Genomic DNA, 24,801 nt, shown 5'->3' on the forward strand with positions numbered 1-24,801 from the left:
AAACTTCCAGTCCATCCCTCCCCTACCAAGGAGGTGGTTTTTTAAGAAAAAAGAATACAAAACACAAATATTGAGTATCTAAATACATGTTTATTTAGAATAATGAAATTGTAAGAAATTACAAGTATTTTAAAGTTGGCAACCCTAATGTGACTCTGGACTTGAGTTAAGAATAATGTATCAGTATTGGTTTATCAGTTGTAACAAAGGTACCACACTAATGCAAGATATTAATATTGGGGGATACTGTGTGTAAGGGACGGGGGCATATGGGAACTCTTATACTAACTGGTCAGTTTTTCTTTTTTAAATTATTTTATTTTTATTGCACTATAATCACTGCTCAATTTTTCTGTAAACCTTAAGTAGTCCTAAAAACTAGTCTTGATTTAAGAAAAAACATGCATACATGCATATGTACTTACAACATAATGTACATAAACTGCAAAGATATCCAGGATATTCATGACTTGAGAAAATTCCATTCATAGGCAAAAGTACCTTCTAAATCATAAACAAATTATTCAAGAAAAGAAATGCTGGCAACACAAAATTCACGAAATTTGGAGAAAATAACATAATGTTTTCATTCATTTTAACTGCCTTATTATACCTATAGTATTTTTTCCTACATTTTTGGCTGAATACTCTTAGAAGGCCTTTTCATATGATATTTTTGCAAGATAAGTTTCTATACACAGAATAGAAAGATAATCCTGTGGCATGGTTGAGCAAAATTTGATATCTTTTTAATTAACTGTTTTGAAAGGTTTCTTTTGTCTTCACAGATTGTTTTGGATGATGTTGTGTGAATTTTTAATCAAGTTTGAGAAAAACCTATATTAAGTTTCTTTCATATTTATATAGAAAGATTTTAGGGCATTTCCATATTTCTTGTGCTGTGACCTCATCTGAAATACTTTTCAAAGTGAGAATTGGAAGTAATCTTGCAAGGGAGGGGCCCTGAAGCATAAGAATCATGGGAAATTAGCCTCCACCCCCTTCCTTATGTAATGTTTATGATCTTTTGTGTTTAATATTCATGTAGAATTTCATTGACTTTTCTTTTCATCTCTGAAGTGCACAGTGACTTGTGGCCGAGGGTTACGTTATCGAGTTGTGCTGTGCATCAACCACTGTGAACAGCACGTTGGTGGCTGTAACCCACAACTGAAGTTACACATCAAAGAAGAATGTATCATTCCCATCCCTTTTACAAACCAAAAGGTAAATTTGTGGTGCATTTTAAAGTGAAATCAGGTGGTGCTTTCCAGCTCTCTTACTAATACTGCAGCATTTGCATTTAAACATACCAACTTTCTTACAAAAACTGTTCACTGACAGATTGACCTGTCCACCTAGATAAAGAAGTTAAACCTATGTCATTAATTTATCTTGAAGAGAAACTTAGATCTTGTTGATTCAGTGCCGTAAGTCCCCTGTATATGAATGAGTTCCATTCTGAGAACTGGTTCATAAATCTGATTTGTTTGTAAGTCCAACAAAGTTAGCCTAGGTACCCAACTAACACAATTAGGTATATAGTAGTGTACTGTAATAGGCTTATCATGCTTTTCATACAAATAATACATTAAAAACAAAAAAATTAAAGGAAACACTTTTAATTTTACAGTAAGTACCTTAAGAAGTACAGTAGTGCAGAACATGGGCTGGCATCGATTGAACAGGCAAGAAGAGTTACTGACTGGAGGAGGGAGAAGGGGTGGGAGATAGTAGAGCTGAAGGATTGTTGGCAATAGGATACAGAAGACAGGCTGCAGTGTCACTCATGCCTGACGTTTATGGCACAGGTTCTGGTTCCTTGCTAAACCAGATGCACATTCAGATCTTTGGAAGTTCACATCTTGAAGGGTCATATGCAGGAGACTTACTGTATAGGTACAGTGGCTCCTGTCTGTGTAGGCTTATATTAGCATTTCTTAGTGGACATAACACATGGACCACAGCCTTGTCTAACTCAGTGAAATAGGAGCCATGCCGTATAGGGCCACCCAAGATGGACGGGTCATGGTGGAGAGTTCGACAAAGCATGGTCCACTGGAGAAGGGAATGGCAAACCACTTCAGTGTTCTTGCCTTGAGAACCCCATGAACAGTATGAAAATGCAAAAAGATAGGACACTCAAAGATGAATTCCCCAGGTCAGTAGGTGCCCAATATGCTACTGGAGATCAGATGAGAAATAACTCCAGAAAGAAGTGGACATAAAATTATGTGATGCAGTGCCTGCTTTGAAGAAAACGGAGGAGGAGGATGAAGAGAGAAATAGGAAAATTCCCACCTGCCTTCCACCAGAGTGGAAGGAATAGTGTCCTCTTCATCATACGTCCTATTGTCTACCATGAACAAAGAAAACTTTCTAGACTGAAAGTCTAGATTTATAGACTAAATCTCCAGTCTAGATTTATAGACGCACTCAGAAATTTTTGAGTGGTTCCATTTGTTCCACATGAATTAGCAGACATGAATTAGCTCATCCATGGGTAAGCAAACCTTGGCACCACCTCTTGGGTATGTTGTGTTCCCCTCTAGACAGGATTATTTCCATACATGCATTTTAGTAAGGTATTACCAATCCTGTGACAAGTATTTCCTTTTGCAAATGGAGAAAGAATTACTCCCAAGTGTCAGTGCCAAGGAATTGTCCTTATTAGCCCATTAGAGAGGATAGTTGGAGAAGGCAATGGCAACCCACTCCAGTACTCTTGCCTGGAAAATCCCATGGACAGAGGAGCCTGGTAGGCTGCAGTCCATGGGGTTGCTAAGAGTTGGGGACGACTGAGCGACTTCACTTTCACTTTTCACTTTCATGCATTGGAGAAGGCAATGGCAACCCACTCCAGTGTTCTTGCCTGGAGAATCCCAGGGACGGGGGAGCCTGGTGGGCTGCCGTCTCTGGGGTCGCACAGAGTTGGACACGACTGAAGTGACTTAGCAGAGAGGATAGTAAGATTCTTTTTCATGATTTCTGGGTGCATTCTTCATACAAATAGCCTCATAAGCAACTAATTCTTCAACAGACATTTCTTTCATGATGTCTGTCTTCTGGAAAAATCACTGGTTTCCATGCAAGGTACACATACTGATTATATAATTTTTTCAGGGAAGTCTTTTCTCCTTCTTTTCTGTAGTCAGTGGTACTTTTATAGCCACTTTCTTAGCGTCTGTGATTTCTCCAAAGCAGTCCAAAAGTATTTCCCTTCTCACTTCATAATTAGATGGTTTCTTCACATCTTAGGAAGCTTCAAAGGACAGAGAAGGGCACCAGGTTGCTCCTGAAGGCCAATTGTAATTGGTAATCATCTCTCTTAACAACTACAACATTTTTTTTCATTTTTTAATATAAATTTTTAAAGTTTGAATAAACCATAGTACAGAGCTTCCTCCTCTCAGTTTTCTAAGCCTTCTATGTTATTTGCTTGTCTCTATTAATTTCTTCACTCAGTGGGCAAAAAATGTGTGGCAAAAGAAAGCAAACTGAGCTGGTTGAAATCAGAGATTTAACATGCAAACAACAGAGATTGGTACTGATTTATAAAAGATATTTTTTATGCTAACTTGGAGAATGTATTCAACTGTGTCATGGGATTGTTTGGTTGCATTCTGATAATGTATAAATTAAAAAAATACATGACAGAAGTTTTTGATTCCGTCCAGAAGCCACTTAATGCACTGTTCGTTTGAAAAAAAATTGATGAAATCTCCAGTAAATAACAATCACATGCCCAACTCTTGAATGATTAACAATAATTAAGCTTGTTGTTTATGTTCCTTTTTCCTTAGAAAAAAGTCCAGTGGGAGCTAAATTACCTTGGCTGAAACAAGCTCAAGAACTAGAAGAGACCAGAATACCAACAGAAGAACCAATGTGAGTCCAGGACCTTTTATGGGAGTATTCAGGGCCTAGCCAGTTAACATGATATATGTCATTTTTGTACTCACTGGAGTATAATGATATGTTTCAAATCCAAATGACCTGGATTTGCAGACTCTAGAGAGCCTGAACTGGCTAGAATTCTCCTCTGTTGCACAATTCAGCAGTCTTACTTTGGCAGCGTCTACAAGAAGCACAGAAAAGAACGGTGCCTTTTAACTCAAAGCAGACTCAGTAGTCTGTTACAGTTTCCAGATTGGGGGTAATATCTAGATCTAGATTAACATGTATGATTTGACCAAAGACCATCACAGTGTTAACCAAATAAACTGATCGTTCCATGGATAAGACATGGCCAATGTTTATCAAACCAGTTAAGCTAAAACGTAACATGATGGCCTGAGTGATTATCAGGAGAACTCCCAGAGCTGCTGTGGTATGGGGCATGGAAGAACACGGCACCAAGAGTCTTGGAGCCTAGAATCACCACTTGTAACCATGTGACCTTAGACAAGTCTTTCATTTTTCTGGGTCTCATTTCCTTACTTATAAAATGAGAAGGCCAGGCTTAATCTCTAGAGAGATCAAAAATCCAGTGACTTCTGTCCACATGGGATTTGGCAAGTTTGGGCTGTCATGGTATCCATGGAGATATAGTATCAAGAGCATGTCAAGAAACATTCTGGAGGTGAAGGTATGGGGACCTAAAGAGAGCAAGGAATCAAAGACGTTGACTCTCACCCAGGAATCTAGAAGCAAAACAGCATCAGTGATAGACTTGAGGAATTGGACAGGACAGCTGATTCCACATCAGATATGTGAGGCCTGCCATGCTGACAGGCTGTCACAGGGAGAACAATTCACAGGTGGTCAGAGGAAAGCGGATCTCAGAGGCTGGGTGGCCAGTCTCTCTCTTCAACGCCTTCGCCAAGGGCACAGTTCACTGCGTTGAGAGCTCTTTCTTGGATTGAACAACCTGGGTTATTTGCAGTATTTTTTTCCTTTTGAGCCAAAATATAACCTCCTTCCAATGTCTGCTTTCTGAAACAGAAAAAACACATCTGTGCCTCATTCCACGTGACAAGTTTTCACAAATTTGCAGAAAACTGAATCCCTAGAGCACTATCTTTCCCAGGTTCATCATTCTTAGCCTTTTCAGCAGTTTTTGTGTATTGTTTTTAAATCCCTTACCAACCCTGTTGCTCCTCTCAGAACAGGCTCTCATCCGTCAATGTCCCTTTTCACTGCAGTGCAACCCAGCAGTGAGCCCCCCTGGGCACATGGATTCCTTTTCTTTGAGAAGGCACCTTGCTTCCAGTGACCACGGGGACCAAGAGAACTGGCACATCACACTGATGACACATGCAGAACATCTGGATGTGAGCCCAGAAGACATTGTGAACACTGTGAGGTGAATGACCCCAGAGGAACTGACTGAAGAGAGGCATGTTGGCTCATGATGGAAGTGTGGAGGTTTAGAGGAAAAAGTGGAGTCAAAAGTCGATCTTAGAAACTGCCCTAGTGGTCCAATGACTAAGACTCCAAGCTCCCAGTGCAGGGGGCCCAGGTTTGATTCCTGGTCGGGGAACTAGATCCCATATACCACAACTGAGAGTTTGCAGCTGACACTAAAAAGATCCTACATGCCTCAAGTAAGATTGAAGATGAAGATTAAAGATCCCCCATGCTGCAACAAGGAGCCAGTGCAGCCAAATCAATAAATATTTTTAAAAAGTGGATCATGAAAGTGTAGGAGTTGTCAACGGAGGAAGGAATAGATCCAAGGAAGGCTCACCGTTAAAAAGAGCAAGGGAGCAAAGCCTTAAAGGAGAGGTGCAGCAGGTTCAGACTTCACAGGAAGCCAAGGAACAGCTTTGGGAACTGAGGAAAAGCTGTTTTATCTGACAAAGTCTTCCTCAGTTAATTTTAGAGCAGTAGTGTTCAAAGTGTAGAGAAGTAAAATGCTGCAGATCTTTAAGGAATTAATTCTGAATTACAAGGAAATGGGACAATGGGTATTTTACTACTCAAGAAGGAAGACTGGTAGTCAAGTTGATGAAAAGGAAGGGTTATAGGTATGTATTTGATTTTTGTTGTTGTTTTTCATTTAAAGTTAGGGCAACCTTAAACATATTAAAAAGATCATAAGGATTTTAGACAGTTATCATCTCTAGACTTTTCAGTTGTACAAGGAGAGTGTTAGGCTAAATGCTACTGGAAGTTTCTCCCAGCTCTGATCTCCTATGGTTCTGTAAGGGATGGAATCTGGAGAAGAAAAGGAACTTGGATGCCTGCAAAGGGAGTCTGTTGCTCTCACACAAGGATGGTCAGTGAGTTCTCAGTCTTGAATTATACATCCTGCCAGGGTCTCTTCTCAGAACACAGTTAGATGTTATCTAGTATTTTTCTCTACATCTGTGTCTGTATTTCTGTTTTGTAAATAAGATCACCTATACCCTTTTCCTAGCTTCCACATGCATGTGTTAATAGATGATATTTATTTTTCTCTTTCTGACTTCACTGTCTATGACATTCCCTAGGTCCACATTCCACATGCCTATACAGATGATCCAATATTGTTCCTTTTATGGCTGAGCAATATTCCATAGGGCTTCCCTGGTGGCTTAGATGGTAAAGAATCCACCTACAATGCAGGTGACCTGGGTTCAATCCCTAGGTTGGGAAGGTCCCCTGGAGAAAGCAGTGGCAACCCACTCCAGTATTCTTTCCTGGAGAATCCTCATGGACAGAGGAGCCTACTGGGCTACAGTCTATGGGTTCACCAAGAGTTGGACATGACTAAGCGATTAAACACAGCACAGCAATATTCCATGTGTGGCTCATTTATTTTGCTATACAGTAGACACTAACAACATTGTAAAGCAACTATACTCCAATAAAAATTAATTAAAAAAAAAAACACAATTAGATCACCATTGCTAATCCTTCTGCGTGTTCTCTCTTGGTTAAAGGCTTTGCTGTCAGTTCCCTAGACTGGAAGCTTGCAGTCATTCTCGCCTCTTGCTCATGTTTTCCCTGTCTATAATTAACTAGAGTTGTGAAGTCGTATCTACTAAAATCTCCATTGCAGCTCTCCTCCTCTCCATCCTTACTACTGCCTTTGTTCAGGTCTTGAGGTCACTTACGAGGACACCTACAACAGCCTTCTAATTTGCTCCCCACTTGATGATCTCAGCTGGTAAAGAATCTGCCTGCAATGTGGGAGTCCTGGGTTCAATCCCTGGGTTGGGAAAATCCTCTGGAGAAGGGAACGGCTACCCACTCCAGTATTCTTGCCTGGAGAATTCCTTGCCTATACAGTCCATGGGGTCACAAAGAATCGGACATGACTGAGCAACTTTCACTCTCACTTTTGATCTCAGATCCACCCAGTCTGGCTAAAGCACAAGTCTGATCTTTTCTAACAGTGTTCAGCGTATCCCAGTGTTTCCCCATTTCCTGAAGACTTATGCTCGTTCACCAGCCAACAAGTCATAGTGCGGTAGGTATCACTCTTCCTGGCTCCCAGCCTCATCTCTGATCAGACCCCCTCCTGCCCCCAACTTAGACTGGAATGGGGTGCTCCAGCACTCGCTGCTGTTGGCTGTTCCTTGCCTGTAATGAGCTGCCATTCACCTCCTTCACTTTAACCATGTTCTCCTTTCTGCTGGGAGTGGCACCCACCTGGATTTTGAAAAAGCTTTTTTTTTTTTTTTTTGGTTGTTATAGAAAATATCAAGCCTGTTGAAAGACAAGAGAACAATATGACAACCTCACTCATGTATCTGTCTCTCATCTGCAACAGTTATCAACTCAGGGCCATCTTGTTTCATCCACACCACTGCCTCCACCCACAGTGGGGCATTTTTGAAGCACACCCAGACAGCATGTCCTTTCATTCATAAATACTTAAGTGTGTATCTTTAAAAGAGAAACATCTGTTTTTGATCATCAGATTACCACTGTAAAAAAATGTTTTTGGCCATGCCACACGGCATGTGGGATCTTAGTTCTCTGACCAGGGATGGAACCTGTGCCCTGTGATTGCAAGCTCAGAGTCTTAACCACTGGACCACCAGGGAAGTCCCCACAATACCACTCTTAAGTGTGGTCCTCAGATTGCTTCTTTTAGAAGCACCTGTGATGCTATTTAAAATGCAGATTTCTGGACCTCACCAAGTCAGGTATTCTGGGAGTATATATATATTTTTTCTTTTGGCTCTTCCAGTTCTTTTTAAAATTGTGGTAAAATAGGCATAACATAAAATGGAGCATCTTAACCCTCTTTAAGTGTTCAGTTCACTGGTATTAAGTACATTGGCACTATTGTGCAACTCTCACCACCATCCATCTCCAGGGGTTTTCATCATACCCACCACAGATTCTGTACCTGGGAATCACTGACTCCCCATCCCCTGTCCCTTTCCCTGCAGCCTGTGGTCATCTCTGTTGTACTTCCAGCTCTGTGGATTTGTCAGCAGCATGTTTTAGCAAACACCCTGGGTGACTGGCGAGGAGGGTGGTGCATCAGAATTTGGGAACTATTGGATCAGATAATCTCTAGGGTCCCTCTTGGTGGTGGTGGTTTTAGTTGCTCAGTCACATCTGACTATTGGTGGCCCTGTGGACCATTGCCTGCCAGGCTCCTCTGTCAATGGGATTTCCCAGGCCAGAATACTGAGTGGGTAGCCATTCCCTTCTCCAGGGGATCTTCCCAACCCAGGGATTGAACTCATGTCTCCTGCATTGGCAGGCAGGTTCTTTACCAACTGAGCCACCAGGGAAGCCAGGTTCTTTCTTAAGTTTTACCTAACTGGAAAAGGGCCATAGCATGTAAGCTGCAGCAGGGTCCGGCCCCATGTTCATCCTCAAGCCTGCATGTGCTGTCAGCCCCACCTGACTTTGGTAGTGGCTCTTCCTGTTCACATTCACTGAGCAAAGCTAATCTGCTCTCTACTCCTGTAGGACACCTTCTTCCTCCCCAGCACCTGTTCCTGGGCCTGAACAGCTGCCTCTCCCCACCATCCCTCTCCCTCTCTCTGTGGTCTCTGCAGTTTTCCTTTGTAAGTCATGCTGCCTGGCAGTTTCTGCCCTGTTCCCACTGTCTAGTGTGAAGTTTATAGTTTCCTCCCACCACTCTGACTCTAGTCAGTCCCTTGATTTCCAAACAAAACCACAACATATCTCAGCTTCCAGTTCATCCTTTTATTCTCCGTCTTTGTGGTTTGGGGATGCTTGCCTGTTGACAGTGAGCGAGAAGATGAACATAGCTGTATTTTGGATCCCTGAAGAATGCCTGCCAAAGCCGCCTGGAGAAGATAAATATTTCTGCCTCTGTGGTTTACTGTGGCTCGAGCTCTGACTTTACATAGAGAACGGATGTTAAAAAGGCCTTTCTTTTTAATTAGGAAAATAAAAATTACAGGTTATAAAGCAAAGCCAGGGGAACTGCAGTTTTTACCATGTTAGCTTTCAGCTGTGGAATGTGTTGACAGTTGATATGGTTCATCATTGCTTTAAAAGTTCTTCCCTGGAGCCTTCCTAGTTTCTATGGGACTCACAGAGCTTCCTTAGTCACGCTGCCCTCCCTCTCTTTTAGCATGTATGAGAACCAAGGAAATGAGACAGATTCAGAACAATTTTGTATATTTTCCACTGCCATTTTAGCCTCTCCATTTGTATTTGCTCAAATTGAATCAGGTTATATTTTAGACATTCTATTTTTCTTACAACAGTAGTAACAACTAATACTAAGGACTTTGTGCCAGACTGTGTCCTCAGTGTTGTATGTGGATTAATTCTGATCCAATTCTCACAATGACCCCATGAGGAGGCATTATTATTAGTTTCATTGTAGGGATGAAGAAACAAATGTTTAGATTACAGAATTATCTCCAACATTTCAGATCTACTAAGTGGTGGGTGGTGATGCTCTAGCCTGTGATTCAAGGAAGAGCTCCAATTTTATGTTGCTGCTGCTGCTAAATCGCTTCAGTAGTGTCTGATTCTGTGTGACCCCATAGATGGCAGCCCACCAGGCTCCCCCGTCTCTGGGATTCTCCAGGCAAGAATACTGGAGAGGGTTGCTATTTCCTTCTCCAATGCATGAAAGTGAAAAGTGAAAGTGAAGTCGCTCAGACATGTCTGACTCCTAGCAACTCCATGGACTGCAGCCTACCAGGCTCCACCATCCATGGGATTTTCCAGGCAAGAGTACTGGAGTGGGGTGCCATTGTTAGGAGACCTGAATTCAAGGTTCTCGCATCCTTGGGTTGGTCTCATAAGGCAGACAGAGAAGTTAGCGATTAGATTGCTGTGTTGTGAGGCTTAAAGCTCAGGGATGGCTTCCAGGGAGAGCTGGTACATGAAATGATGCCCTAAGTTGTACATGGGTGTTAGAACAGCACATCAGGCATTGGGGTTGTATGTAGGCCAACTGGTCCGTGGGGGCCACCACACCTGGACACTGAGGGTACTGAATGTGGAGAGGAGGCTGGAGGCTAAGGAGGTGGTAATGACAGCAGGGAAAGTGGGCAAGTCTTGGAGGCCTTCCATGGCTCATAAAGGATTTGGACTTCATCTGTAGGCAGTGAGAATCATTTAGGAATTTTTAACAAGTTATGTAATCACAACAATTATATTTTAGAAAGATGTTTCTGGCCTTCTGCAGTTTGTATCTAATTATTCACTATGATAAACAAAACTGTAGCAAATCTCAAATTGCACCTCTCTACATCTCTATGTCTCCTTAGGACACATTTGCTGGAGTGGAATTTGGGGGCCAGAAAATGGACACATTGAAGGCATTTAATTCCTACCATCAAATTTCCTCTTTAAAATTTAAACAAAAGATACTATAGTGTTCAGGAAGTGCTGAATCTTATTTCTGTTTTTCTCCCATGGTAATTTTAAAAATTAAATTCTCATTAAATGGGAGTGTATCTTTGTACATTTTTTTTTCCTGGGAGATTATATAGATGGCATAAGTCTTTCAGACCTTCTGCATTTAAGAGTTCCTTTCTTATACTCTGAAATGAGCAGAAGTATGAACTCTTGTTCAATAACTGTCTTCTTTGTGCCTAAACTGTCCTTTATACTTGTGTTATGAAATTTTTTTTTTACTTAGACATAAGATTTTTCTCCATATACTTAAAATTAGGATTTTTAAAGAATAAACCCAGGTATTCTTTTCTTTTCAAATTTTGGTAAACAGTGAGAATTTTGGGGACATGGATTCAAATCTTTCTTGGGTGCATGAAAGTTTTCTTCTGTTGTATTTGTGCCTCTTTCTATTGTATTTCTTATTTATTCTGAAGGTTCATCAACTCTCCATATTGAATCTCTTCTCTGTTTTTAACATGTGATACTTCCCTCACCTTTTTGTGTTTTCTCCTCTATGTTTTGGGTGCACATCTGCCCTTCAAACAACCATTTGCTATCCTTTCCATGAATGTATTTCCTACTATTCATTTGGATTTTCTTCTGTCATAGAGCAAACTTTGCATTATTTTTGTATTTTTTCAGCCTTTTCTCAACCAAGCCAGGGAGTATTTCCAGCCATGTTTTGAGTGTTTTATTTTTTTCCTGCCTTGGTCTTTGTTGCTGCGTGCTTTCTTTCTCTAGTTGCAGTGTGCAGGCTTCTCATTGTGGGGGCTTCACTAGTTGCAGAGCATGGGCTCTAGGGTGCAGGCTTCAGCAGTTGTGGCACACGGGCTTAGTTGCTCTATAGCATGTGGGAACTTCCCAAGCCAGAAATCGAATCCTAGTCCCCTAGTCCAGTGGTTACTGGACCGCCAGGGAAGTTTGTGTTTTGACTTTCTTAATCTCTTCATTTATCTTTTGTTTTATAGAATGTTTCCTTGAATTTTATTGTCATTACATTTTAAGGAGATGCTGTAGCATTTCCTTCTGTATCTGATAATATTTTTTCCCAAAATATGCTTTCCCTTCACAGATATATGTTACATTCTTCTTCTTTAATAGCAAAAAATTATGTTAACAAGTGGATATTGGTGTTTGTTTATTCACTTTTGAAATCAGGAAAATAAATGCCCCAAAATAATATTGTCAGATTTTCCTGGGATCCTTTCATTGTCATCTTGGATGATCTTAAATTGCATCTCTCACCTATGATACTGTTGAGGCAGGGTAAAATAATGCCAGTAGCTACTATGTCATCTTTGATAAATTATCCTCAGTTTCCTCATCTGTACAATGGGAATAATAATAATACTTCCTGATGGGGCTGTTGCTATGAGTAAATGATAAAATATATGTGAAGTACAGGGAACAATGTCTCACACAAATAACAATGTAATGAATGTCAGTTGTTTTCATTTTTGTTGTAATTATTGAGCTTTTCACTCTGACATCTCATTTAATCCCAACCTAACCCCATTAGGTTGGTACTATTACTGTTGCTATATTACAGGAAATTATTGCCTTTGTATTTGAATAACAGTTTGATTGGACATAATATTCTTGGGACCCCAACTCTCTCTTTCAAAACTTTTGTTCGTCTTTTTCTGGTTTTGAATGTTGCTGAGTCTGAAGTCCACCTGACTTTTTATTATAAGGGACTTGATTTTTGTACCTAGACGCCTATGCAATTCTTTTTTTCATCCTCAAAGTCTTAGTTTTTAAGTATATTCATTTACATAAACTTAGTGCTTTAAGCAGAGAAGGCAATGGCACCCCACTCCAGTACTCTTGCCTGGAAAATCCCATGGATGGAGGAGCCTGGTGGGCTGCAGTCCATGGGGTCACCAAGAGTCGGACATGACTGAGCAACTTCACTTTCACTTCTCACTTTCATGCATTGGAGAGGGAAATGGCAACCCACTCCAGTGTTCTTGCCTGGAGAATCCCAGGGATGGGGGAGCCTGGTGGGCTACTGTCTATGGGGTCGCACAGAGTCAGACATGACTGAAGCGACTCAGCAGCAGCAGCAGCAGCAGTACTTTAAGACAGCACAAATGTATTATCTCATAGTTCGGGGGGTCAGAAACCCAATATATTTAGCTGATTTCTTTAGGCCCCACTAGGGTAAAACCATGGCATCTGTCAGCCTGATCTCTTCTCTGGAGGCCCAGGGTAGAATCCACTTCCAGGCTCATTCAGGCAGTTGGCAGAGTGCAGATCCATGCAGTTCCAGAGCTGAAATCTCCATTTCCTTGCTGGCTCTTGGCTGGGAGCTGTTCCCATTTCTGGAGGCCTCCTGCATTCCTTGTCTCCTGGCCCCTTCCAACCTGGAGCCAGCCACAGTGGGCTGAGTACCTCTCATGCTATCATTCTCTCTTGCCTCCTGTTATGCTGCATCTCTCTAACTCCAGCCAGAGAATTCTTTCTGTTTTTAAGGACTTGTGTGATTAGGCCCACTGAAATAATTGCCCTATCTTGAGGTCCATAATCTTAACCACATCTGCAGAATCCCTTTTGCCATGTAACAGCATATTCATATATTCTAGGGATTAGGGTGTGGGTATCTTTAGGGAGGGCATTCTGCTGAAAGCTCTAGGTTTTTATGTTAATCATTTTTAATCACCTTTTCCTGGAAGACAGTGTAACCTTTCCAGGCTGTATTTTAGGCACATTTTTCACATATTTTATTTATGAACTTTTGTTTTCTGTTTCATGTGTTGAAACCTCTACTTGAAGAATCCAACTATCTTCAACATTGGATTCTCTCATTTTATCTCTAAAAACTGCATTAAAAATCAATTTTAGAGAGATACAATTTACATACAAAATGTGTGTCTGTCTAAAGTGATGGGTTTTAACAGGTGGACACAAAACACAGAACCCCAGCCCCATTCTTGATACAGAACATCTCCCCCACCCAGAAGCTTCCTTTGCAGCCCAGCCCTCCATTCACCCCTCTAATTGCTTTAAAACTTTTCTTTCTCTCAACACTGCATTCACTTCCAAGTCTTGCTTCTATGTTGTTAATTTGACCTTCAGCCATGTTTCTTCTATTCTTTTCTCTTGGTTCTGAATTGTTAGTTTCTAATGATGTTTTGTTTCACCATTTGTTTCCTCAGCTCTGTAGTTTTCCATTTTATTCTGTGGTTTTATCATCTCGTACCTAGGCTCTCTTATAGGTGAACTGTTGTTTTTTTTTTTATGTTTTGGGTTTTTGGCCTTAAGGCATGTGGGATTCCCTGACCAGGGATTGATCCTGCACCCTTTCATTGGAAGATGAAGTCTTTTAATCAATGGACCATCAGAGAAGTCCCTTGAATTGCTCTTAAAAAAAAAAAAAATCTTTTCTGTTGTGGAGTTGGACACAACTGAGCAACTGAGCATGCATGCATTGTGCAAAGACACAGGGAATATGCTCTGTTTCTCTGATTGTTTTTCCCAGACATTACTCTTCAAATATTTGTGTGCAGCTGTGTGTCTTTCTTTTCTTTAAAGATAAAATTACTGTGTGTGTGTGTGTGTGTGTATGTGTAGAGGGGGGAACAAAGACAAAACAAGATTCAAACTGCATGAACATGATAATGTCCTTTGTTTAAATGAAACATAATGTGTAGAAGAAAATCATGCAGGATGATGCATACATTTTTGAGTTGCCGTGACTCCCCATCTCGCTTCCCCCAAATCACTCATGGATAATTTGGACAGCTCTGATATTTGTTTTTTAAGAGGACACTTAAAAGTATCTTTGAAAACCAACTTGACAGAATTCCCTGGTGGTCCAGTGGGTAGAATTCCAGACTTTCACAGTTGAAGGCTGGGGTTTGATCTCTGGTTGGGGAACTAAGATTCTACAAGCTAAGAAAAAAAAAATGATAACCAACTTGAAACATCCAGGACACCTGGAAAACATCAAGTGTAACCATCATTTGCCCTGTTGGGAATTAAGATGGGCCTTCTCGCTGAAACATAATCCCAAATTTTAGTTTTTATTATGAAGGAGAAAAGAGAAAAAAATTAATGACCATAGAAGTATACTATGCATATGGTTAGAAAGTTAAAGCCTTTAAAAGGTGCAAAATGAAAATGAACAAAGACAAATGTCATGTATTAACACATACATATGGAATCTATAAAATGGTATAGATGATCCTATTTGCAAAAGAGAAATAGAGACATAGATGTAGAGAACAAACATATGGACTCCAAAGCAGAAACAACGGGGGGGGGGGGGGATGAATTGGGAGATTGGGATTGATGTATATACACTATTGATACTATATATAAAATAGATAACTCATGAGAGCCTACTGTATAGCACAGAGAACTCTACTCAGTGCTCTGTGGTGACCTAACTGGGAAGGAAATCCAAAAAAAAAAAAAGAGGGGATACATGTCTACGTATAGCTGGTTCACTGTGCTGTACAGTAGAAACTAACCAACATTGTAAAGCAACTATCCTCCAATAAAATTTAATTTAAAAAAAGCAGCAACAAAATATAGTAAAAGCCTCCTTCTATAAACTCCATTTCCTGGCTCTTGCAATCACTTCCTGAAAAGAGAAATTATATATAAATCAGCATAGATAACATAGAAGCTATAAATATATACCGTTAGAACCAGACGTGAAACAACAGACTGGTTCAAAATTGGGAAAGGAGAACATCAAGGCTGTATACTGTCACCTTGCTTATTTAACTTATATTCAGAGTTCATCATGAGAAATTCATGGCTGGATGAGTCATGAACTGGAATCAAGAGTGCAGGGAGAAATGATAAAACCTCAGATATGCAGATGGTACCACTCTAATGGCAGAAAGCAAAGAAGAATTATAGAGCTTCTTGATGAAAGTGAGAGAGGAGAGTTAAAAAGCTGGCTTAAAATTCAACATTCAAAAAACTAAGATCATGGCAGTCAGTCCCATTACTTCATGGCAAATAGATGGGGAAAAAGTGACAGATTTTATTTTATTGAGCTCCAAAATCACTGTGGACAGTAACTGCAGCCATGAAATCAAAAGACACTTGCTCCTTGAAAGAAAAGCTATGACAGACATTGTGTTAAAAAAGCAGAGATCACTTTGCCAACAAAGGTCTGTATAGTCAAAACTATGGTTTTTCAAGTAGTCATGTACGGATGTGAAAGTTGGACCATAAAGAAGGCTGAGCATTGAAGAACTGATGCTTCTGAACTGTGGTGCTGGAGAGGACTCGTGAGAGTCCCTTGGACTGCAAGGAGATCAAACCTGTTAATCCTAAAGGAAATCAACCCTGAATATTCATTGGAAGAACTGATGCTGAAGCTCCAATACTTTGGTCACCTGATGCGAAGAACCAACTCATTGGAAAAGATCCTGATGCTGGGAAAGATTGAGGAAAAGGGGAGAAGGGAGTGACAGAGGATGAGATGGTTGGATGACATCACTGATTCCATGGAAATGAGTTTGAGCAAATTCAGGGAGTTAGTGAAGGACAGGGAAGCCTGGTGTACTGCAGTTCACAGGGTTACAAAGAGTGGGACATGACTTAGAGACTGAGCAACAATATGTAATATATACACTATATAGGCATGTCTGTGCTCTTTTGTGTAGTTAGACAAAAGATCATTGCGTATGATACTTATTTCATAAGACCACATACTTATTTCATTTAACAGCCTCCAAAAGGAGAATATTCCTTGCCAATTCATATAGATTCACCTTCTTCTTTTCAGTGACCTCATCCTATTATTGAATACATTGTATGGATGTGTCTTCTTAAATTTAATCAGTCTCCTTTCCAGTTTTCCCATGGGAAAGCAGCAAGGACAGAAAAGAGTAAAGATGCAAATATTGCTCCAGTACTACTACATCCTAAGGAGCTGAGTCATGGAAAATGAAGATTAGAGAATAGTTTGCCACTAACAGTTTCCAACAAAACAAAATGAAAACAGGGAGGTGTTATTGATATTTCTTTATTGCTCATGGGCAGCAATAGTGTTTTGATTCTGCTGTGCTCTTGTGTACAACTGTGGTGAAGCCTCATGTAGGGAGAGATGCTTAGGTGATTCTGAGAGATGTTTACAACCAGCTCATTCTGAGATTTTAAACATTAAGCCTTAGAACTGTATTTGAAGCAAACAGCTCAGCAGCATTTTTTCTGAAGTTATTTAGTACAACATTTTCCCATGAATAGAGGTCTATAGTCACTCAAATTTAGGAAACCATACACGTCGTATCCACTCCCCCTTGAGTATGTATGGTATGTGTTCATATATCATAGTTTTGGGAAAAATTTTGCAGTAAATAAACCTATTGAACATTATTGAAAACAGTGTTTTCCACACTCAATCACTGCTCTCTTTCCAGCCTATCACTTATTAATATCTCATGATGCAAGTGTTGCTTCAGATTGTCTTAAAAATATATGACATTTCTCCAAAGAAGACATACAGATGGCTAAAAAACACATGAAAAGATGCTCCACATCACTCATTATCAGAGAAATGCAAATCAAAACCACTATGAGGTACCATTTCACGCCAGTCAGAATGGCTGCGATCCAAAAGTCTACAAGCAATAAATGCTGGAGAGGGTGTGGAGAAAAGGGAACTCTCTTACACTGTTGGTGGGAATGCAAACTAGTACAGCCATTATGGAGAACAGTGTGGAGATTCCTTAAAAAACTGGAAATAGAACTGCCTTATGATCCAGCAATCCCACTGCTGGGCATACACACTGAGGAAACCAGAAGGGAAAGAGACACATGTACCCCAATGTTCATCGCAGCACTGTTTATAATAGCCAGGACATGGAAGCAACCTAGATGTCCATCAGCAGATGAATGGATAAAGAAAGCTGTGGTACATATACACAATGGAGTATTACTCAGCCATTAAAAAGAATACGTTTGAATCAGTTCTAAGGAGGTGGATGAAACTGGAGCCTATTATACAGAGTGAAGTAAGCCAGAAAGAAAAACATCAATACAGTATACTAACGCATATATATGGAATTTAGAAAGATGGTAACAATAACCCTGTATACGAGACAGCAAAAGAGACACTGATGTATAGAACAGTCTTATGGACTCTGTGGGAGAGGGAGAGGGTGGGAAGATTTGGGAGAATGGCATTGAAACATGTATAATATCATGTATGAAACGAGTCACCAGTCCAGGTTCGATGCACAATACTGGATGCTTGGGGCTGGTGCACTGGGACGACCCAGAGGGATGGTATGGGGAGGGAGGAGGGAGGAGGGTTCAGGATGGGGAACACAGGTATACCTGTGGCACATTCATTTCGATATTTGGCAAAACCAATACAATATCATAAAGTTTAAAAATAAAATAAAACTAAAAAATATATATATATGTCCCAATGGAGTCTGTGTCTTAAATTCAGTGCAGGAATCAGTAAACATTTTCTATAAAGAGCCAAATAATAAATATCTTAGGTTTTGCCAGCCAAACAGTCTATTTTGCAAATCCTCAGACCTGGCCAGCCATAAACACGGCTGAACAAGTGACCATGACTGTATTCCAATAAATATTTAGTTATGGACACACATTGAATTTTATGTCATTTTTACATGACACAAAATATCCTGCTTTTTTCTCACCATCCGTTTAGAACTATGAAAATCATTCTTAGCAGGTAGGCTGTGCAGAAATAGGTGAACGGGATTTAACCTGTAGGCCAAAGGAGGACACCCTGTAATTTAGTGGAGAAAGATTCAGGATAAGAAATACATGCTTTATTCAGTCACAATGGGTAACAGCTGTGATAGTTTCAAGAAAATTCAGAAGTTTTGTGTGTTGTTATATATTAAAATGTTGCATGTTGTTTAGTTGCTCAGTCATGTCCAACTCTTTGGGACCCCATAAACTGTAGCCCACCAGGCTCCTCTGTTCATGGAATTCTCTAGGCAAGAATACTGGAGTGGGTTGCCATTTCCTTCTCCAGGGGTTCTTCCTGGACCAGGAATCAAACCTGTGTCTCCTGAAATGGCAGGCAGATTCTTTACTACTGAGCCACCAGGGAAGCCCATATACTAAATAAAAAAGAATAACAAAGCTTCATCTACTCTGCAGAAGGAGAAGGAAATGGCAGCCCACTCCAGAATTCTTGCATGGAGAATCCCATGGACAGAGGAACCTGGTGGTCTATAGTCCATGGGGTCACAATAGTTGGACACAACTTAGTGACTAAACCACCACCACCGCTCTGCAGAAAGCATTTGTTATCCTACAGTTTTGCCCCTAAATATCAAGACATTTTAATAAAATTCTGCCTGTTAAGACAGGGTAAGCTCCAAAATGTCTTGAATAAATACTGGTGAACATTTCCATGTTATAAAAGAACTCAGAGTAGAAATTATCTCTACACAATTTATTATGTCCAAATCTTACAGAAAACCTTTTAATGATGATATGCAAAGGTCAGAGCACAGAATTTGAGTTAAATAACATAGGTGCAAAAGTTCAGTGTATCTCTGGTAAAAGCTTCTTTCTGTTGCTGATGAGGTTGGAACGTTTGTCCACGACACATTTTCAGGCACCAACAAAAGGACAGCCTCCAAAACATACTGAATCCCCTCTGAATGAAGTTACTTTTTCCCTTCATAGAATGCTCGTCACGCCCCCTTTGTGCTCTCTTTGGACTGATGGCCCATGTCCTCCTCTGCTCTGACCCCCGGGGCTCCCCGGTTGCCTGCAGGATCATTCCAGAGCCGTGGTCCGCCTGCAGTGCCACAGGTGGGCCAGGTGTTCAGGTGTGAGAGGTGAAGTGCCGCGTGCTCCTGGCCTTCACGCAGACTGAGACCGAGCTGCCAGAGGAAGGGTGTGAAGGCTCCTGGCTGCCCACAGAGCAGCCCTGCCTCCTGCTGCCCTGTGATGAGAGCCCTGCCACCCAAGAGCTGGCCTCTTCTTTGCAGGAGCAGGACAGTGAAATGACCTACGACTGGGAATATGCTGGCTTCACCCCTTGCACCCCCACCTGTTTGGGAGGTATTTGATCTTTTACTTAAAGGACAGGTGTGTCTGGCATTGCTGATGGTTTGAGAAATAGCAATAGTAAATCAGTAAAGCCTTATCTACAAACCAGCAGAAGTCCAAAGGAGAAGTCATTTGAATAATTGAAAACTGTGCCTTTCCTTTCTTTCAGTGTTCATCATCATTCTTTTAGAAAGATAAAGGACAGTGGGACTAGATCCTGTGTTCCCATGTTCCTAAGCATTAGCCTAACTGAGATAGTTACAGAGGTCACTGATTGATAGAGAATAAATAGGAAAATGCAAGAAATGATTAGTTGAGGTAGTATTGTGCATAAGTCAGAATTACAGAATGAAGCAGCCTGGGACTGCCTTATCTGATGCTCTCTTGGTCAGAAGTTATCCTCAGAAAATAATTTAGGTTCATACCTGCACATTGAACCAGAAACCAGTATGGAGCAAACTGATCACTGTGGTTTATGTGTGTGTACATGTGTGTACACACAGCCAGGAACCCTGATAGGACTAGGAAGTGATCATATTGTCAGGTGGCCCCCTTGGGGTGGAAATTAGCCGCAAGGTGCTTCAGGCATTCCAGGATCCAAAAGAGAGTGAATGAACAGAGAGAAGTCCAGATAGTCATTCTCTCTCTGCTGGAAGTAAAAGGACAGAAATAATCAGTGGGAAATCAAGACCCTCTAGTGACATGAAGGGGACTCCTCTCTCAGGAATCCAGGTCCTTGACATCCTCTCCCTGACTCCTGACTGTGCCTTCCAGCCAGCTTTCGTGGCTGAAATTGGGGGCTAGAAATGCTCTAATCAGACTTCCCTAGTGGTCCAGTTGTTAAGACCATGCACTTCCACTGCAAGGGGCATGGGTTTGATCCCAGGTCAGGGAACTGTGATCCTATGTGCCATGTGGCATGGTCAAAGAAAAAAGAAAGAAAGAAATGCTCTGACTTCAGTGCCAGCCAGTGGTGGGAAAGCTAAGGAAGCTGCTGCCTTAAGAGGCAGTTGGCTCAATAGCCTGCTCCACTCCTGCTGGCAGCCCTGCACCCTTTACTAGGCACTCCCCATCAGGTCTTAAGAGCTCGTGTACCAGTCATTGTGTTCTGGCCTCTTCCCTAGGCAGGTGGAGTGCATTCTCCATTCTTGCCATCCAGTCACTGTGACTTGAGGTATCTGTCTTTCTCTTTCCTGAGTAGTTCAACCTGTAAATCCACCTATCCTGGACACCAACCCATCAGTAAACCCAGGTAAAATGGTGTGTCCTTTACCCCTAGGCCTCAGCTAAGCTACTGTCTTTCATATAGTGGTAACCCTGTGCAATTAGGAAAAGAACTCTCATCTGCCTCCAAAATATTTCTCTCTCTTGCTTGCTTCTCTCTGCTTCCTAGAAGCTCACCTCAAATAGCAGGAGTTTAGCCTGCTTCACCCAACACTAAATGTCTGCTGTGTCTCTTCCCTCCCAGGAATAGAAGTCTTTCCTCCTCAATTTCATGTCTGCTTTGGCCCAAACCTCTGGGTTCAGAGTCCTGGACATGTCTTCTGTTATATCTTGGAAGCCTTAAGACTGATATGCCCTTCATAATCTGGGAACTGGTACTTTCCTGATGAGTTGGGGGAAGCCCTCCAGAGATGGTCATGCATGCCTGCATGCTTGCTCAGTCAATTGTGTCTGACTCTTTGTGACCACATGGACTGTAGCCTTCCAGGTTCCTCTGTCTATGGGATTCCCCAGACAAGAATACTGGAGTTCTTCTCCAGGGAATCTTTCAGATGCAGGGATCGAACCTGAGTCTCTTATGTCTCCTGCATTGCCGTGCAGGGAAATGGCAATCCACTTCAGTATTCTTGCCTAAAGAATTCCATGGACAGATGAGCCAGGTGGGGCTGCTATTCATGGGGTCTCAAAGAGTCAGACACTACTGAGTGACTACACTTTCTTTGCCACTAGCATCACCTAGGAAGCCCCCGGCTATTGCTTGCATACCTCCAAATCTACTGTATTAATCTCAGGCTTTTGAATACTGCCATTGATAGAATTAGTCTTGCATCTAGTACTCTGTCATCCTTGACTTCAGTTTTCTCCTGACCGAGAAGGCCCTCCAGATTGGAAAGCATGGCATGTTGGGCCCTTGTAACTTAACAGACCACATAGAGTTACCCAAGGGAAATTCACCAGATGAATTCTGATTCATTTGAGAGATACCTCATTTTTAGAGCCTGATGCCAAAGTGTTCGGATCTGCTGTGTTTCTGGTCCCCACCAAGATGGCCCTGGGTTCCACCTCCAGGAGGCCTGGACCCCCTGGCATGATTTTCTGTTTTTTTTGGTAACAACTTTATTAAGATATAATTCACATACCATACAATTTATATATCTGAAGCATACAACATGGTGTTTTTTGGTATATTCACAAAGTTGTGTACCCATTGTCACAATCTTCTTTTAACACTGATGTATTTGGCTGTATTGAGTCTTAGTTGTGCCATGTGTGATCTTTCATGCAGCACACAGACTCTTCTGATTGCAGCACACAGGATTAGTTGCCCAATCAGGGGTCAAACTTGGGGCAAACTTGTGTGCAAGGTGGATTCTTAACCACTGGACCACCAGGGAAGACCCCATCAAAACAATTTTAGAACACTCTGACCCAAAAAGAACCCTGTACCCTTAAGAAATCAACCCCCATTTCCTCTCAAACCCCCATTTTCCTGCTACCAGCAGCCTCTCACAACTGCTAATCTACTTTTTATTTCTTCTGGACATTGCATATAAATGGAATCACACAATAAGCAATCTTTGTGACCACCTTCTTTCATTTAGTGTGCTCTCAAAGTTCATCCATGTTGTAACATAAGTCAGCACTTCGTTTCTTTTTAGGTTTGAATACTATTCCATTGTATGGATATGTCCATATTTATCCATTCATCAGTTAGATTTTGGTTTATTCACATGTCTTGGATACTATGCCTAAAACTGCTCTGAACATTCACGTACACATTATTGTGTGGAAGTACATCTTCATTTCTCTTGGATATATGGTTAGAAGTAGTAAAATGATCTCTGGATCTGTTTAAGGCATACAAGTTTTGTGAAACTTGACCAGTTCAACTTATCCTTATTGGCACTGTGGGCCTTTTGGCCAGCTGTGAGGAGAGAAAGGCCTTTCACATGTTAGAAGTGCATTTCAGTACTCACATGGTGGGTGGGAAGGTGTCCATTTTTTTTCTGACATCCTCTTGTGTAACTGGAACACATTTTGAAAATTTTAACAGGGCTCAGCTTGCTAATCTTTCAACTCTCAGTTAAACAGAATTTAGCCTTGTGAGGCTATCCTGTGTTGTGTAATTCAGGATAATATCATTAGATGAACCTTGCATGCCCATGAACCCAAATGGTATGGCTAGGGAAGCTGAGAGTCAGAGTGTATCACACAGTCCAAAATAGAGACTGGACAACTTCTCTATTGAGGGGTTCAACTGTAAGTGCTTATAGTAATATTCTCCACTTTGCAAAAAGCAATGGTTTAATTTCTTGGGTTCAGGCTTGAATTTTCTTTCTTTTTTAAAAAATTTAATTTTATTTTTTAAATTTACAGTATTGTATTGGTTTTGCCATATACCGAAATGAATCTGCCACAGGTATACATGTGTTCCCCATCCTGAACCCTCTTCCCTCCTCCCTCCCCATACCATCCCTCTGGGTCGTCCCAGTGCACCAGCCCCAAGCATCCAGTATCGTGCATCGAACCTGGACTGGTGACTCGTTTCATATATGATATTATACATATTTCAATGCCATTCTCCCAAATCATCCCACCCTCTCCCTCTCCCACAGAGTCCAAAAGACTGTTCTATACATCAGTGTCTCTTTTGCTGTCTCGTATACAGGGTTATTGTTACCATCTTTCTAAATTCCATATATATGCGTTAGTATACTGTATTGATGTTTTTCTTTCTGGCTTACTTCACTCTGTATAATAGGATCCAGTTTGATCCACCTCATTAGAACTTATTCAAATGTATTCTTTTTAATGGCTGAGTAATACTCCATTGTGTATATGTACCACAGCTTTCTTATCCATTCATCTGCTGATGGACATCTAGGTTGCTTCCATGTCCTGGCTTAATATTATAAACAGTGTTGTGATGAACATTGGGGTACATGTGTCTCTTTCCCTTCTGGTTTCCTCAGTGTATATGCCCAGCAGTGGGATTGCTGGATCATAAGGCAGTTCTATTTCCAGCTTTTTAAGGAATCTCCACACTGTTCTCCATAATGGCTGTACTAATTTGCATTCCCACCAACAGTGTAAGAGGGTTCCCTTTTCTCCACACCCTCTCCAGCATTTATTGCTTGTAGACTTTTGGATCGCAGCCATTCTGACTGGCGTGAAATGGTATCTCATAGTGGTTTTGATTTGCATTTCTCTGATAATGAGTGATGTTGAGCATCTTTTCATGTGTTTGTTAGCCATCTGTATGTCTTCTATGGAGAAATGTCTATTTACTTCTTTGGCCCATTTTTTGATTGGGTCATTTATTTTTCTGGAATTGAGCTGTAGGAGTTGCTTGTATATTTTTGAGATGAGTTGTTTGTCAGTTGCTTCATTTGCTATTATTTTCTCCCATTCTGAAGTCTGTCTTTTCACCTTGCTTATAGTTTCCTTTGTTGGGCAGAAGCTTTTAAGTTTAGTTAGGTCCCATTTGTTTATTTTTGCTTTCATTTCCAATATTCTGGGAGGTGGGTCATAGAGGATCCTGCTGTGATGTATGTCGGAGAGTGTTTTTCCTATGTTCTCCTCTAGAAGTTTTATAGTTTCTGGTCTTAAGTTTAGATGTTTAATCCATTTTGAGTTTATTTTTGTGTATGGTGTTATAAAGTGGTCTAGTTTCATTCTTTTACAAGTGGTTGACCAGTTTTCCCAGCACCACTTGTTAAAGAGATTGTCTTTAATCCATTGTATATTCTTGCCTCCTTAGTCAAAGATAAGGTGTCCATATGTGTATGG

At 41.0% G+C, this 24,801-nt stretch overlaps 1 long non-coding RNA gene across 1 annotated transcript; it reads left to right on the forward strand.

Moving 5' to 3' along the window:
* The first annotated feature begins 704 nt into the window (after positions 1–704).
* On the forward strand, positions 705–17,590 carry LOC133239777 (uncharacterized). The gene is made up of 3 exons (XR_009733959.1): positions 705–1,227; positions 3,804–3,888; positions 5,145–17,590. It is a non-coding gene; the product is annotated as an uncharacterized LOC133239777 (long non-coding RNA).
* The last annotated feature ends 7,211 nt before the right edge of the window (positions 17,591–24,801 follow it).

The sequence above is a fragment of the Bos javanicus genome, chromosome 27 (genome assembly GCF_032452875.1).
Source record: "Bos javanicus breed banteng chromosome 27, ARS-OSU_banteng_1.0, whole genome shotgun sequence".
Classification (NCBI taxonomy): Eukaryota; Metazoa; Chordata; class Mammalia; order Artiodactyla; family Bovidae; genus Bos; species Bos javanicus.